We start from the raw sequence: 14,673 nt of genomic DNA on the forward strand, positions 1-14,673 counted from the left end.
TTAATAGGTAGATCTGCTAACATGAACAGCAGTCTTTCAGGTTTAGTGTTCTCTTTTGTTGGTTGGAATCAAACCGGTTATCATGGGCTGAACACCACCACTCATCTCCCAAGAAAGCTAATGAACCAGCAAATGATTGGTACGACCACTGTAAAATTACAATATTTTATCTAATAATAAAAATAACAATTATAGGAAGAAGAAGAAGAATGGTGCATGGCATCTGTATAGGCTTGGCGGGCACCTAATGAAGATAAAATGAATGGCAAAGATGTCATAAACATACTATCCGCAAGCCAGGAGAATTAAAAGTACAAAGGGGTGATTCTGAGAATTGAACCAGGGGCATTGGACCAAAGGCAAGCATTCCATCCATCTAGCCACAAAGCCAAACTTTAATTTGCGAAACCTTAGGCTACCACTTCCACTAATCATGTGTTGAGTATTCGTACTGGCAGAGGCCAGGGCAGTAGCTTCTGAAGCGGCCTTGGCAAAACAACAGGCTTCTCTGTTGGCTATTGGCTGCAGCTCAAAACGCTTAAGGTTTGATGTTCACTAAACCAACTATCGAAAAGGGGTAACCTAAGTCTAGTTTTAGCCCACCTCTTGATCCCAGTATATGCCATCGGTCCAGACACTTGCAGGAGATCGGGCATGCGCAAATAGGATGGGGAAGCAGTCTGGTGGTGCTGTTGTTGATGTGAAGTGTGCATTTGGCAGGCGTCCTGTTGCGACTGTTGTTGCTGTGTGGTGTTGAAGTGAAGAGTGTTGATTTTACTGCTGTAAAGCATGTTCTCAAAAAGGTAATCAGCATTCGTGGATTAAAATCGAGATTGCCCATGGCAGAAATGCACCAGAATGATATTGAGGATTACATGAATCCTGTGACGAGAATGCACTGCACATGGGTCAAGGCATTTTGTGCGGGCCAGAATGAGACTGCAGATTTGCAATGCACAGGTTGGCTGTCCGTTCTTCAAGATGGATTGACATCATGAGTGGCCTCGTTTCCATAGACCATCGATGGACTCTGCGGGAACTATCCATAGAGGTTGGTCTCAATCATCAAGCGGTGTGACACATACTGACAAAATGTCTTAACATAAGGAAAATTTCATCACGTTGTGTTCAACATCAAGTCACTGATGTACAGAAATGGCACCGATATGCACTGGGTGGCGTCAACCAGGACATTTACTGCAACAAAGGAGCTGTTGATGGTCCTTATATTTCACAGAAGACTGCGTTTGGCATTTTTTTTTTTTTTTTTTTAATGGTTCTGACTGACTTTGATAGCTGCAAAGCTCACAATGGAATGGAGTGGTGTTGGCTGTATTTTGATGGGTTCTTTTGGTGGTTGCACCATTTCTTATTTCTTGATCTTACCCGCTCCTTCCGTGGGAGCGAGGTAGTCCCGGCGTCTTTGATTTTTTACCATCCTAGAGAGCGGATGCGATCCTGCATTGGTTCCGTCGTGGGATACCTGTCTCAGGGTAAGCACTATTTCTTCTTTTATTTCGAATATTAACGTCATTTAAATGTAATTATTTCTTTTCTTGTGCAGGATTTTATCATTGAGGTTCACATTCACCAATTTCATTTGAACTTATTTTCACCAATCAGAAGTCTCATCTTTCTTGCTGATTCACAAAAGTCTTTTATGCAACAGGAAATATGCTTCCAAAATGGTATGTGTAGTCACACGCTGTTACACAAGTTAGATAACAAAGGAAAATAATAAAATTCACAGACAAATGATCATTTTATACACAAAAAGAATTTCCAAAACAGAATTTTTCTAAGTTCGAAAGTCCAAACCAGACAGTATCTTATATAACACCATAAATCATTTTTAAAACAATAAATTAAGAAGTTTCCATTGATTCCAACTGCTGTCTTAATCCTGCCACAGTAACTACACACAGCATGTCTGGTACAGGCACTTCTGCTGACACGGTGCATGCCATGTTGCCACACAAAGTGATCTCTTCTGCGCAGTTACAGTTCCGTGTGCCGGCACAGTGTACCGAAATACTCTACCTCAAGCTCCTAATGTTTTGGAACAGCTAACTGTTCCGGTCTGCCCAACCCTAGTGTGCATTTTAAACACACAACGCCACTGGTTACAGGAATGTTGTTGACTGCTCAAACACTCAGTTTCTAAGCCTGATGACTACAACAGGATCCAAAGGCCAAAATGTTAACAAGTACAGTGAGATAATACTGATACCTACAGCTTGAGTGGTCTCGTCAGAGAAGCAGCCACTGACTTGCAGGTTGTTCTCAGGTCTCACCCCCGTCACTCTGCCGCACATTGGTTGGGCGGGGTATGACATAGTATACACAGTGTCCCAGGCTAAAGGGATGGTTGGAGGACAGTATCCCTGTAACAAAGGAGAAATACATATACATACATAGGTTGGGTTTTAAGTTTTGGCAACCATGGTCCAGCACGGCTATGCAACAGTGCAAGGCTCTGTTATTCTTACCTAAGTTTGCTGACCTGTGTCTGTCCCATAAGTCTGTCGGCCACAATTCCTTTGTCCTTCTCAGTCTCAGGCTTCAGACCAGGATGATCATGCACTGACCAAGTGCTGAATCTTACCCAGTACATCATTTCCTATTTGCTGATGATCTTCTTGGTGTTGGAACTCAGTCCAGATCATTTTGGGAAGTAGAATCTAGACTGCAGAACTGCCTCGATGAACTGTCCCTACAGGGACCTTGCGAAGTGTAGTCGAATTTTTCCAGTAACACTTGGAGTACCACTTTGTTTGCCGGTCTTGAAAGACAGTAGAACTTTCATCACTGCTAATTCCAGAGATTCAGTGAACAGTACCACGGCATCTGCAAAGGCCAGGCAATCTACAGTCCGTCCTTCCTTCTTGTGACTCAGGTGCACCTCCTCCTGGACACTGAAAATGACCAGTTCCTTGCACCATTCTCTCACAACTTTATCAAGGTCACTCTTGAAGAGGCGCAGGGAAAATCCATCACCTTGTCTCACTCCTGTTTCAATCTCGAAGTTTTCTGAGATCTCACCTCTGAATTTATCCTTGGAGTGCGTATCAGTCAGGGTTTGCAGTTTTATTGTCTCTTCCTAGTTCCTCAAGAATTTTTCTGTCCTCAGAGTTGTAGGACTTCATGAAGTCAATGAAGGTGCCTACTATATTTTAATAGGCAAGTAGTGTTTTGAGGTTGAGAAGTTGCTCAGGGCTGGATCAGCTCTTTCCAAAGCACCCTAGTATTCCCCCAGTTGATTGTCCAGTTGATTTTCTGCCTTTGTTAGTAAGGATTTAGACAGGACCTTGTATGTTGCTGGGAGTACAGAGATCCCTCAGCAGTTGTTCATGTCCGTAAGATCTCCTTTCTTATGAAAGGATGGATTAAAGCTGAGGTCAAGTCAAGTAGCAACTTCTCAATTTCCCAGATGTTCTGAGCTTGCTCACTGCCTTTTCACCAGCACACTTCGAGAGTTTGGCTATAATGGGGTCCTCACCAGCTGTCTTGTTGTTGATTTGACTAACTTCTACCACAGAAGGACGTAGTGAATCTGGGTTTGGTTTGTTTGCTGGTAGTCAAAGTCTTCACCGAGTGGATCACAACTGAGCAGGTTCTTAAAGTACTTGACAAGGAGGTGGAAATTATCCTTTTTGGTGTAAACCAGCTTGCCCCATCAGTCTCTGAAGTGAAGTTTATTTACTGAGATTCTGCTTGAAAGCTCTGTAAAAATCTCTGGCTCAGTGGTGTAGGGGTAGTGTGCCTGCCTCTTACCTGCAAGCCTGGGTTCGATTTCCAGCCAGTTTTGGGATTTTTACCTGAATCTGAGGACTGGTTGAAGGTCCATTCCACCTTCATAATTACAATTGAGGAGCTATCTAACTGTGAGATGGTGGCCCGGTCTAGAAAGCCAAGAATAACAGCCAAGAGGATTCGTCGTGCCAATCATGCGTCTCCTCGTTATCAGCAGGCCTTCAGGCTGAGCAGCAGTCGCTTGGTAGGCCATGGCCCTTGAGGGGTGTTGCGTCATGGGGTTTGGTTTGATTGTCTTCAAATTGTGTCAGTTGTTTGTATGTTGAGGTTTGTTTGACTCCTCAGATTATCTTCACCATATGCATTCTCTAACTGAGAGATGTTCAATACAATGAAATACATTGCGAAGAGTAGTACATGATTGCATTGTATTGAAAAATGTGGACACTTACCTCTCTCAATTAAATGAATACAGTATATGACATCAATACAAGATCAAATATGAAGTATATTTTATGTCATAAGCTTCCTCTGTTCCAAGAATTTCTCAGAGTTTTCCCTGCTCTTCTCAGATTTTCATTAGAAAAGGTAAAGGAAGCAATGTCAGACTAAGCTGAGACCTCTCTAGTTGCTATGTCCTGTAAAACTATAAACTCTCAGGGTAATACACCCAATGTGACTTATTATTAGTTATTTTTTCTGTGCTTACCCTTTTTGGCTTGAAGGATTCTGGAATAGGTGGTTGGATGTATGCCATCTTGCATTTGCACTGAAGAAAGAAAGAATGACAAGATTAGTATTTGCATTAAGTCATGGCAACTACAGAGAAATGTCATTAGTGCATTCCTCATTAACACATTTTCCCACTTAGCACATCATAAATTTGAAGTCCCAATTCTCATCACGTTAAATTTATACAAAAATACCTCACTCAGCACATCAAGAATTTTTGCTATTATCGCTTAGTACACCACATTTTTCCTAGCCCTTAAAATGATATACGTCATCCCTTGTGAAAACAAAAAACAAAACGTGATTTCCAACTCGGGTAAGAGCCATCACCACAGGAAAGGCTGTGAATTCCTGAACTTCACAGGATAAGTTTCACTTTTGGGGAGCAAGCTAATAGCCTCAAGAATGTTCAGTTTTGCTTGCCAGTTAGGAGCAAGATTGCTGAATAACGTTGTGAGCCTGTTTGTGCTTATACTTCACATTTCTTTCAGAAGTTAGAAATGTATTTTCTCTTGAGTGGTACAGTGAAGGGTAGCAAATATTTGTCATCTAGTTATGGATACAGAAAAGATCGTGAAATGATTTCTTAATGAAGACAAAATTAAAACTGTCAGAAGTCCGCACTCGCGGTGTAGGGGGCAATGCGTCTGCCTGTCACCCGGTGGCCCCGGGTTTGATTCCCGCCCGGGAAGAGTTCTTGATTGTAATGATTAATATCCCTGGCCTGGGGACTGGGTGTTTGTGACGTCCTTAATTTTCCTTTCCTCACACACAACATTCCACACTACCGCCATTCCAATTACACGCAGGTTCATACAATATGGTGCCAGTAAGGGCAAAAGATCCACACGGGTCGACGCCCCGAACAAATAGCATTTAATAAAAAAACTGTCAAAAAGTTTTGACTCAATCACTCGAGTTGATTGAAGATTTGTTGGAATGAAAATGGTGGCCAGAGTCATTCCTTGCAGTTTCATATTGTTGAGTGGTAACCTCCAATTCATTATCTAAGTTTGGGACAGGAGAAAATGGCAAACACTTGTGGGCAAGGCTAAGGAACTTCTAAATGGCCATGGTTGTAATTGTAAAAAGAATGTAAATAAGTTGTTAAAAAAGTAAGTTGTGATTAATTATGACATTGCACTTACCTCACATTTTGGTGTGATTTTTGCACATGGTGATTTCCAAATCTGAAAGATTCACAAGTTTTTATGCCATTATTATTTCATTTTCAGTTTAAAAGAATTGAATAAAACTTCATTTTGTTTCTTCCAATAAGAGGCAATTTTTAGAAATAAAAAAAAAATCTAGATATGTATTGAAAATGACCTTGGATTTAAAGAAAAGATACAGATTTAATAATTGAATTAGAGATTAAATGTGATATATATCTCTGGTACTAAGGCAGAACCCAATATGTCAAAGAACTTGATTTTTCAAGAGGCGCTTTTAAAAGTTGACAAGCTCGTCGAAATACATATTGTATTTCAATAACCTCCAAACTGAACTGGCATATATTTGTGAATTTATGAAACGAGTTTTATTCCTATTTATTCGTCAAGTTCAAGGAACAAATCACTCTATCTATGTATTGAACATATTGGAATTTTCATTTTGGGAACAGCATATTCTACGGGCACCAGAATCATACCGAGCTTTGTCATCATTAGGGCTTGGAAGTTAAAGGCCTATAAAAAGACCTAAAATATCTAAAACTGGACGTAATAACAGGCAAAAAGGGCATAAAAATGCAATCCAAATTCTTCCATAATTTTAGTTTTAATTACATATTTAATGTTTAAAAATGCAACATACGGTGCAAAAGTATACGAGTGAAATACTTCTTCTTTCGGGCCCCCCCAAGGCACTTAACGCCCTTGAAAGGGCTTTGACCCGCCCAGCGACCGCTGCTCAGTCCGAAGGCCTGCAGACTACAACGACGCATCCTCTCGGCCGTTATTTTGGGCTTTCAAGACCTTCTCACCATCAGATTCAACTCCTCAATTCTAATCACGTAGGCTGAGTGTACCTCGAACCAGCCCTCAGGTCGAGAGAAAAATTCCTGACCTGGCCAGGAATCAAATCCGGGCGAGAGGCAGGCACGCTACCCCTACACCATGGGGCCGACTCTTCTTTTAGACAGTATATATTTTTAGATTAACATAATTTTAAAAAAGGAATTCCATTCCATGTTTGTTAAAAAAAGTACTTGCAGAATTTAGAATGAAAATATTTTTTCCACCTAGAATGAATTCAGCGAACGTGCAATGGACATCCTGGAGAAGGAAACCGAAATTAGTAAAACTGGAATGATATTTGGCTCAACCAGAATAGGGTTATAGAAATTGGATTTGGAAACCTCACTTCACTTGGCTTTGCAGTGTATCAAAATAATCATCTCCAGGTTCTTAGGTGTAAAGGATCGTCGGTTTTCAGACAGCACGTTGCAAAACATCGAGAAACTTCTGTCAACATCAACGGATGTTAAGGATTCATACTACCGGGCAAGTTGGCCATGCGCATAGAGGCGCGCGGCTGTGAGCTTGCATCCGGGAGATAGTAGGTTCGAATCCCACTATCGGCAGCCCTGAAGATGGTTTTCCGTGGTTTCTCATTTTCACACCAGGCAAATGCTGGGGCTGTACCTTAATTAAGGCCACGGCCGCTTCCTTCCAACTCCTAGGCCTTTCCTATCCCATCATCGCCATAAGACCTATCTGTGTTGGTGCGACGTAAAGCCCCTAGCAAAAAAAAAAAAAAAAAAAAAAAAAAAAAAGGATTCATACTTGAAGCAAGTGAGGTCTTTCTCTTCAAAAACACTCACATCAAAATTTTCTCCTTTCAATATTTCACTTATCTTGCACATAACTTGTTACCCCTGGTTTTTTTGAAGCACTAGTTTCTTATTTCATTTCATTTTCTCTCTTTTCAGATCTTCATCATCATCATCATCATCATCATCATCATCATCATCATCATCATCATTTCCCATTTCTAGCTGCCCGGGTTGCGTTGTCAATCAAGGACCTCCACTGCTGCCTGTCTCTCCACCACTCTTCTCCTTTTTTAAGTACATCTTCTGGTTTTCTTCCCCTCTTCCCTATGCACTCCCACACTGAATCTGTCCACCTCTTCCAGGGTCTTCCTCGTGGTCTCTTTTCCTGTTAACTCCTCTGAAAAAAAGCTATTTTTGGCACTCTCTCTTCTCCCATTCTCATCATATGCCCATACTACTTTAGCTTTGTTGTTTCTATCCTGTCTTGAAGTTTCAAGATTTCTGTCCTTTTCCTTATCTCTTCATTTCTAGTTCTATCCTTTCTGGTCTTGCTCTCGATACCTCTTAGAAATTTCATCTCCGCTGCCTGTATTCTACTCTCCTCTCCTCTCATTTTGTTGTAGACTACGATCCAACTGCATAGGTTAGTATGGGTTCATAATAGGTTGAATATAATACTTTCTTACATTTCTTTGGGACATCTTGGTTCCACACAATATCCCTTACACTCTGGTAGAAGCTGTTTGCTTGTTGTATTCTTTTCCCAATTTCCTCGGTTATCTTTCCATCTTCTGTGATCACACTTCCCAAGTACTTGAAAATTTTAACCACTTCCAGAATTTTACCATTCAGTTTTATCTTTTCTCTTCCTTCCTTCCTTCCTTCCTTCCTTCCTTCCTTCCTTCCTTCCCCTTGTCATCACTATTGTTTTACTATTCTCTGTGCTTACTTTCATCCCAAATTTTTCTATCTCTTGATTCCATACATCTACTTGTTTTTGCACTTCCATTTCATCCTCACCCCATATCACTATATCATCTGCAAACAACATGGCTTTTGTTGCTTGTCTTCCCAATCTCTATTTAATGTTCTTATGAATTTCATCCATGACTGTGATGAATAGTATGGGGGATAGTACACTTCCCTGTCGGAGACCAGTTTCATCTTTCCTCTTTTCAGATATGGTTCAAATATATATGTATTTACTAGAGAAAAGATATTTTAGAGGTGATGGATCAACTAATGATAATTAGAAATGAGAATGGGCAGTAAAAATATAGTCTCAAGAAAGTGAGTTGCAAAGAAAAAGCTGCCAGAAAAGGCAAGAGAGGACAAATAAAACCCACCATTTTCTGGCCTACAATGCCCCAGAATGGGCCTCGTCCTTGGACGTTCGAGAAATAAAGGATTTTTCTTCATCTTCCGAGCCCTAGCCTCACTTTTCATTGCAAAATACACCATATTGGCATTCAAACCCAAAATATGATTTTATTGACAAATCGGGTTTTGCCTTAGTACCACAGATATGTGGGTTTTGTGTATAGCAGTTCTGTATATATGGCATTTAATCAGTACATTCAGTGAGTCTTTCAAGATATATGTACATACAGTATATTTATAATAAAAGTGCATCTTGTATCTTATTCTTTACAAATGTGAATGTTTAGTCTTCATAACTGCATTGGCTTGAAATAAATTTTCAGCTTATCAGGTTATTTTCAGTACATGCCCAAGAAATGTTATGTATGGAACAAAAATGGCCAACTGGACACCAGTGTGATCTGAAGCCACAACCTTTGGTTTCTTTTTGATGCTCTGTCAATTGAGCTATGGCCTAGGATATATTTAGTTTGTTGTTCTGTAAATAACATACCTTCGACATGTAAGTTAGAACATGTATTCAATACAATCTTATCTATATTCCTAGAAATCTTCTCATTTTTAGCTTTCAAATTTTTTATCTTGAAAAAAAAAAAAATTTATTACCATAGCTTAATTTCAGTTCTTTAGTAGAATTAGTTACCTCTTCTACCTGGACATTATCCTTATAGCCAATTATCTTTACATACTGTTGACTGCCTTCTTTTAAGTCCTCACATATACACTTCAAATGTTCATTAATAATCCCTGGAATGTCCTTCTTGGAAACTGTTTCTGCCTTAAAATATCTATACTTATTATTGCTGCTTTAAGGGACCAACCATTGATGTCACTGGACCCTGATAGCAAATATGAATCCAGTTAGTAACCTTATAACTTGAACAGATAAGATGACTTTTGAAGCAAGCAGATCATTCTTGCATACAGTAGACAGTAGATGGCTACTTACTTCATTGCAGACCTGTTTTGGCTTCGGGATCTGGATAACCCCACGCTAGAAAATAGATTAATATCATAAATAGTTGGTACATAAACATATTGGTACATCATAGTATAGTATCATTCCTAGACAGCAAGACTTTCAAGAAAAAATTAAATGTCAATTAGGAAATTTGCATATGTGACACATTACTACATATAAGGTGTGTAAAGTAATTGAGTGACTTAGTTACCTTCATTTCACTAAGGTGATTCAGATCCCGAGGAAAGCATGTGGGAATTTTTAAAAGTCATATCCTTGTGGGTTAAATTCCACGTAAAACTAGTCCCGTGGGAATGATCACAATATCAACAGTCAGGTATTACTGGCGGTTCTGCGGTGATGATCACAATATCAACAGTCAGGTATTATTGGTGGTTCTGTGGTAATGATCATGATATCAACAGTCAGGTATTACTGGAGGTTCTGCGGTGATGATCACAATATCAACAGTCAGGTATTATTGGTGGTTCTGTGGTAATGATCATGATATCAACAGTCAGGTATTACTGGAGGTTCTGTGGTGATGATCATGATATCAACAGTCAGGTATTACTGGAGGTTCTGTGGTGATGATCATGATATCAACAGTCAGGTAATACTGGAGGTTCTGTGGTGATGATCATGATATCAACAGTCAGGTAATACTGGAGGCTCTGTGGTGATGATCATGCTATCAACAGTCAGGTAATAGTGGAGGTTCTGTGGTGATGATCATATCAACAGTCAGGTATCACTGGAGGTTCTGTGGTGATGATCATGATATCAACAGTAAGGTAATACTGGAGGTTCTGTGGTGATGATCATGATATCAACAGTCAGGTAATACTGGAGGTCCTGTGGTGATGATCACAATATCAACAGTCAGGTATTAATGGAGGTTCTGTGGTGATGATCACAATATCAGTGGTCAGGTTATACTGGAGGTTCTGTGGTGATCATCACAATATGTTTGACTCGTTGGCTGAACGGTCAGTGTACTGGCCTTCGGTTCAGAGGGTCCCGGGTTCGATTCCCGGCTGGGTCGGGGTTTTTAACCTTAATTGGTTAATTCATACGGCACGGGGGCTGGGTGTATGTGTTGTCTTCATCATCATTCATCCTCATCACAACACGTAGGTCACCTACGGGAGTCAACTAGAAAGACCTGCAACTGGCGAGCCGAACCCGTCCTGGGATATCCCGGCACTAAAAGCCATACGACATTTCATTTCATTTTCATCACAATATCAACAGTCAGGTAATACTGGAGGTTCTGTGGTGATGATCACAACATCAGTGGTCAGGTAATACTGGAGGTTCTGTAGATGTCCCCTTGTGGGTGTAGGTGGTAGAATACACCCACGGTATCCCCTGCCTGTCGTAAGAGGTGACTAAATGGGGCCACAGAGGGACGAGTTGAACACCAGACAAACGAGGACGGCTACGTACACGATGTGAAGGAGTAATGTCCAAAGTTTTGAAAGTGATTCCTTCATCGAGAGATTCCTTGTAGAGAATGAGATGAGGAGAGTCTTGCTGAAAACGAAGCCATCGAATTTTTCATTCTGTGTGTTCATCTTCCTAAATGTTACACTTCTCTATATCTTTTGTTGAGACAAAGTCATTCAGAGCCATTCTATAAACGGCAATGGGTTGATTTCTCTTTGCCTTTTGAATGGTATTACACCAATCATCAGGAGTGAACATTTGAGCAGTTCTTATAAAGACTATTTTTACTTTAATAACACCTGAATATTAAAAATCTAAATAAAGAAAACAATACTGATACTTACTAGCACAGTTACAAGGACTTTTTGATTTTAGAACGTAAATAATAATAATCAACACAGAACAACTCAACCACGTGGCCGTGACCCTTGACTTATACCACTATTCCTGTAAATGCGCTCCACTCTGGCATGATGGGAAGAATGCATCTAGCGCTCTCAAGCGTCTCCCACGGGAGTTATCGTTATACCACTTCTTCACAACAAATTTTCATGCACTGAGTGGTATAACTCAAAAAATGACATTCTTGACTTAGACCACTTTGGCTCTCAGCAGCTCATATAATGAATGCTGCAGAGCAATATGAGTCCTGTAGTCATCATCACCATCATGAATTCCTCCCAGCGAACCAGGCAGGATGTTTAAGAATGATGTGCCTCCATTTATTATGGTCTTGGTATGCTTCTTTTCACTAGGTCTTCTCTTATCTGATCGAACCACCTTTGGCGTCCAATTGGTCTTTGTGCCGGAACGATATTTTCACAATAATCCCTTGGTGTTCGAGTTGCCTGCATCCGCTTAATGTGTCCTAGCCACTTCAGCCTTGCAACACTCAGCCTTTCTTCCATGGTCAGCTAGACCTGCAGGTCTCTTCGTATCTGATCATTCCTAATTCTGTCCTTCCTTGTTTTCTGTACAGCTGATCTAAGGAACTTCATTTCAACAGCTTGCAGTTGACTTACTTCTCTTTTATGTATGATGCAACTCTCCAGACTATACGTCGTGATGGGCAGGAGATAAGTCTTAAACAGGGTATGTTTAGCCCTCTGAGGAACTCCCTTTTCCCACACTATGTTCCATACTTGATGGAAGATGTTGGATCCCATTTGCACCCTGTTCAACACTTCGTTCTTGACACTTCTGTCATTTGATAGCTAATTATACTCCTCAGATATTTAAAGGTATTCACACATTCAATCTTCTCTCCCTCATGGGTGAGGTTACAAAGTGTATTTGTCCTGCTAACTCTCATTACCACTGTTTTGCTCTTGCTCACATTTAACTTCTTCTTTAAACTTGGTATTCCAAAGATCCAATCTCCTCTGAACATCTCTCAGTTTCTCCCCGCAAATGGCAACATCATCAGCAAAAACAAATGCATTAAGATCTTTATTTATTCCTTTGATTTTGTTTATAACAGTTTCCATGAGTGAAATGAAGAGCAAAGGGGAAAGAGAACTCCCTGATTGGACACGTCTTCTTGTTTTAAAACACTAAGATGAGGATATTATTATGTTTCAAAAAAGTATTGATGTTAGCTAGTATCATTTCATTAATTCTTTTAGCTAATAATTTATCTTCTTTTTTTCATACTGGTTGTGTAGTAATGCTGTGTGAACCTAGAGCTAGAAAACTCTTATACTTACATATCTTTAACAGCAGTAATGGTACACTTAGGTATAAATGGAAAATACAATCTACTTGGTCAGAATCATAATACTGTACTCACATCACAAGGTGGACAGCACGGCTTCCCTTGTTTGCACTGAAAACAGAAATGTTTGTCTTAATATAACAAGAAATGAAATATTTATGCTTAGAAAATATGGGATTAAATTTCAATGATCATAAATAACATATAAGCAATCTACAGTGGAATCCCAGTAATTCATATGCAGATAATTTGCTTTGCAGTTCATTTGCGGGTCTCAAAGGGCATTTAAAAGAAAAGCAACTAATCTTCGCATGTAGTAAAATAGTATCACTGTGTTGTTTAAAAGGAATTTTATTGCAATACAATGCATGGAGATAAGTTTTTCTTCAGTGTTACAGTAGGCAGTAGGCAGTAGCGACGACTGGGGGTGGGGATGAATAATTTAGTTGCAAGAGTTTTCAACTGTGATTTGTGATTGTATTTTTTGCTGTACACTTATTTTTCTCTATTGTGCCTTGCAATATAATGTAATATGTTATTATTAGTTTTTGTTGTTCATACATTTCAACATTTTAACCAATGACTTGGTTTTTACCAGCCTTCAAAGAAAAACTGCAGATAATTCACGGTTTTTGGTAATTTGTGAAGTTATTGCATTAATTACCACGAATTATTGAGAGTCCATTGTATTTGCAAAATCTTACTCATCAACTTCTCTAATACAATGTGTTATTGCTTTAATGATAAGTCCTGGTGAAGGTCCCATACACTGGAACTATACTATAGTTGGGGTCTTATCAGACACTTATAAGCCCTCTCTTTTACCTCCTCATAACCATACCACACCATACCCTTACCATAACCAATACCCTCATAACCATGTGCAGAGATCTGTACCCTGTATTTACAATACCATTTATGTGATTACCCCAATGAAGATCTTTCCTTGTATTAACACCTAGGTGCTTACAATGATCCCGTTCTAAAAAGCCAAGACCAACGGCCGAGAGGATCCGTCATGCTGACCACATGAAATCTTGTAATCTGTAGGCCTTCGGACTGAGCAGCGGTTGCTTGGTAGGCCACGGTCCTTTGGGGCTGTTGCATCATGGGGTTTGGTTTGAGTGGGACTTACAATGATCCCCATAAGGAACTTTCACCCCCATCAACACAGTAATTAAAACTGAGAGGACTTTTCCATTTGTGAAACTCACAACCTGACTTTCAACCCCATTCATCATCATCATCATCTCTGGGTTCCTCATGATTCCCTATGGCGAATGCCAGGACAGTTCCTTTTATAGGCCACCGCTACTCCCCTTTTGCCTGTCCACACACCACATCTCCGAGCCTGAGAGAGAGCTGCCATACCCAATCAGAGTAAGGACAGAGGACTAACACAAAAGGAGAAAAGGATATCAATGTGACAATAATACAGGCCTAAGTATAGGACAGGAAAGAACAAGTGTCAAATAAAGTCCTTTCCTCCTCTTGTGTTTGTCCCGTGTTCCTATTCTTTTACCACCTGTGGGTGGGGGATGCAGACAAGGAATTCACCCACGGTATCCCCAGCCTGGGGCAACACCCCTCTGTGGGTGGGGGATGCAGACGAGGAATACACCCACCATATCCCCTGGCTCTCGTAAGAGGCAAATAAAAGGGGCAACACCTCCCCTCTGGGTGTGGGACACAGATGAAAAATACACCCACAGTATCCCCTGCCTGTTATAAGAGGCAAATAAAAGTGGCAACATCCTCTTGTCAGTGGGGGATGGAGATGAAGAATACACCCACACTATCCCCTGCCTGTCGTAAGAGGTGAATAAAAGGGGCGACCAAGGGATGATGAACTTAGAACCATGAGACGATTTGTGATTAGTATTATTATTAATAAATAAATAAATAAAT

Source organism: Anabrus simplex, chromosome 11, assembly GCF_040414725.1.
Source record: "Anabrus simplex isolate iqAnaSimp1 chromosome 11, ASM4041472v1, whole genome shotgun sequence".
In the NCBI taxonomy this organism is placed as follows: domain Eukaryota; kingdom Metazoa; phylum Arthropoda; class Insecta; order Orthoptera; family Tettigoniidae; genus Anabrus; species Anabrus simplex.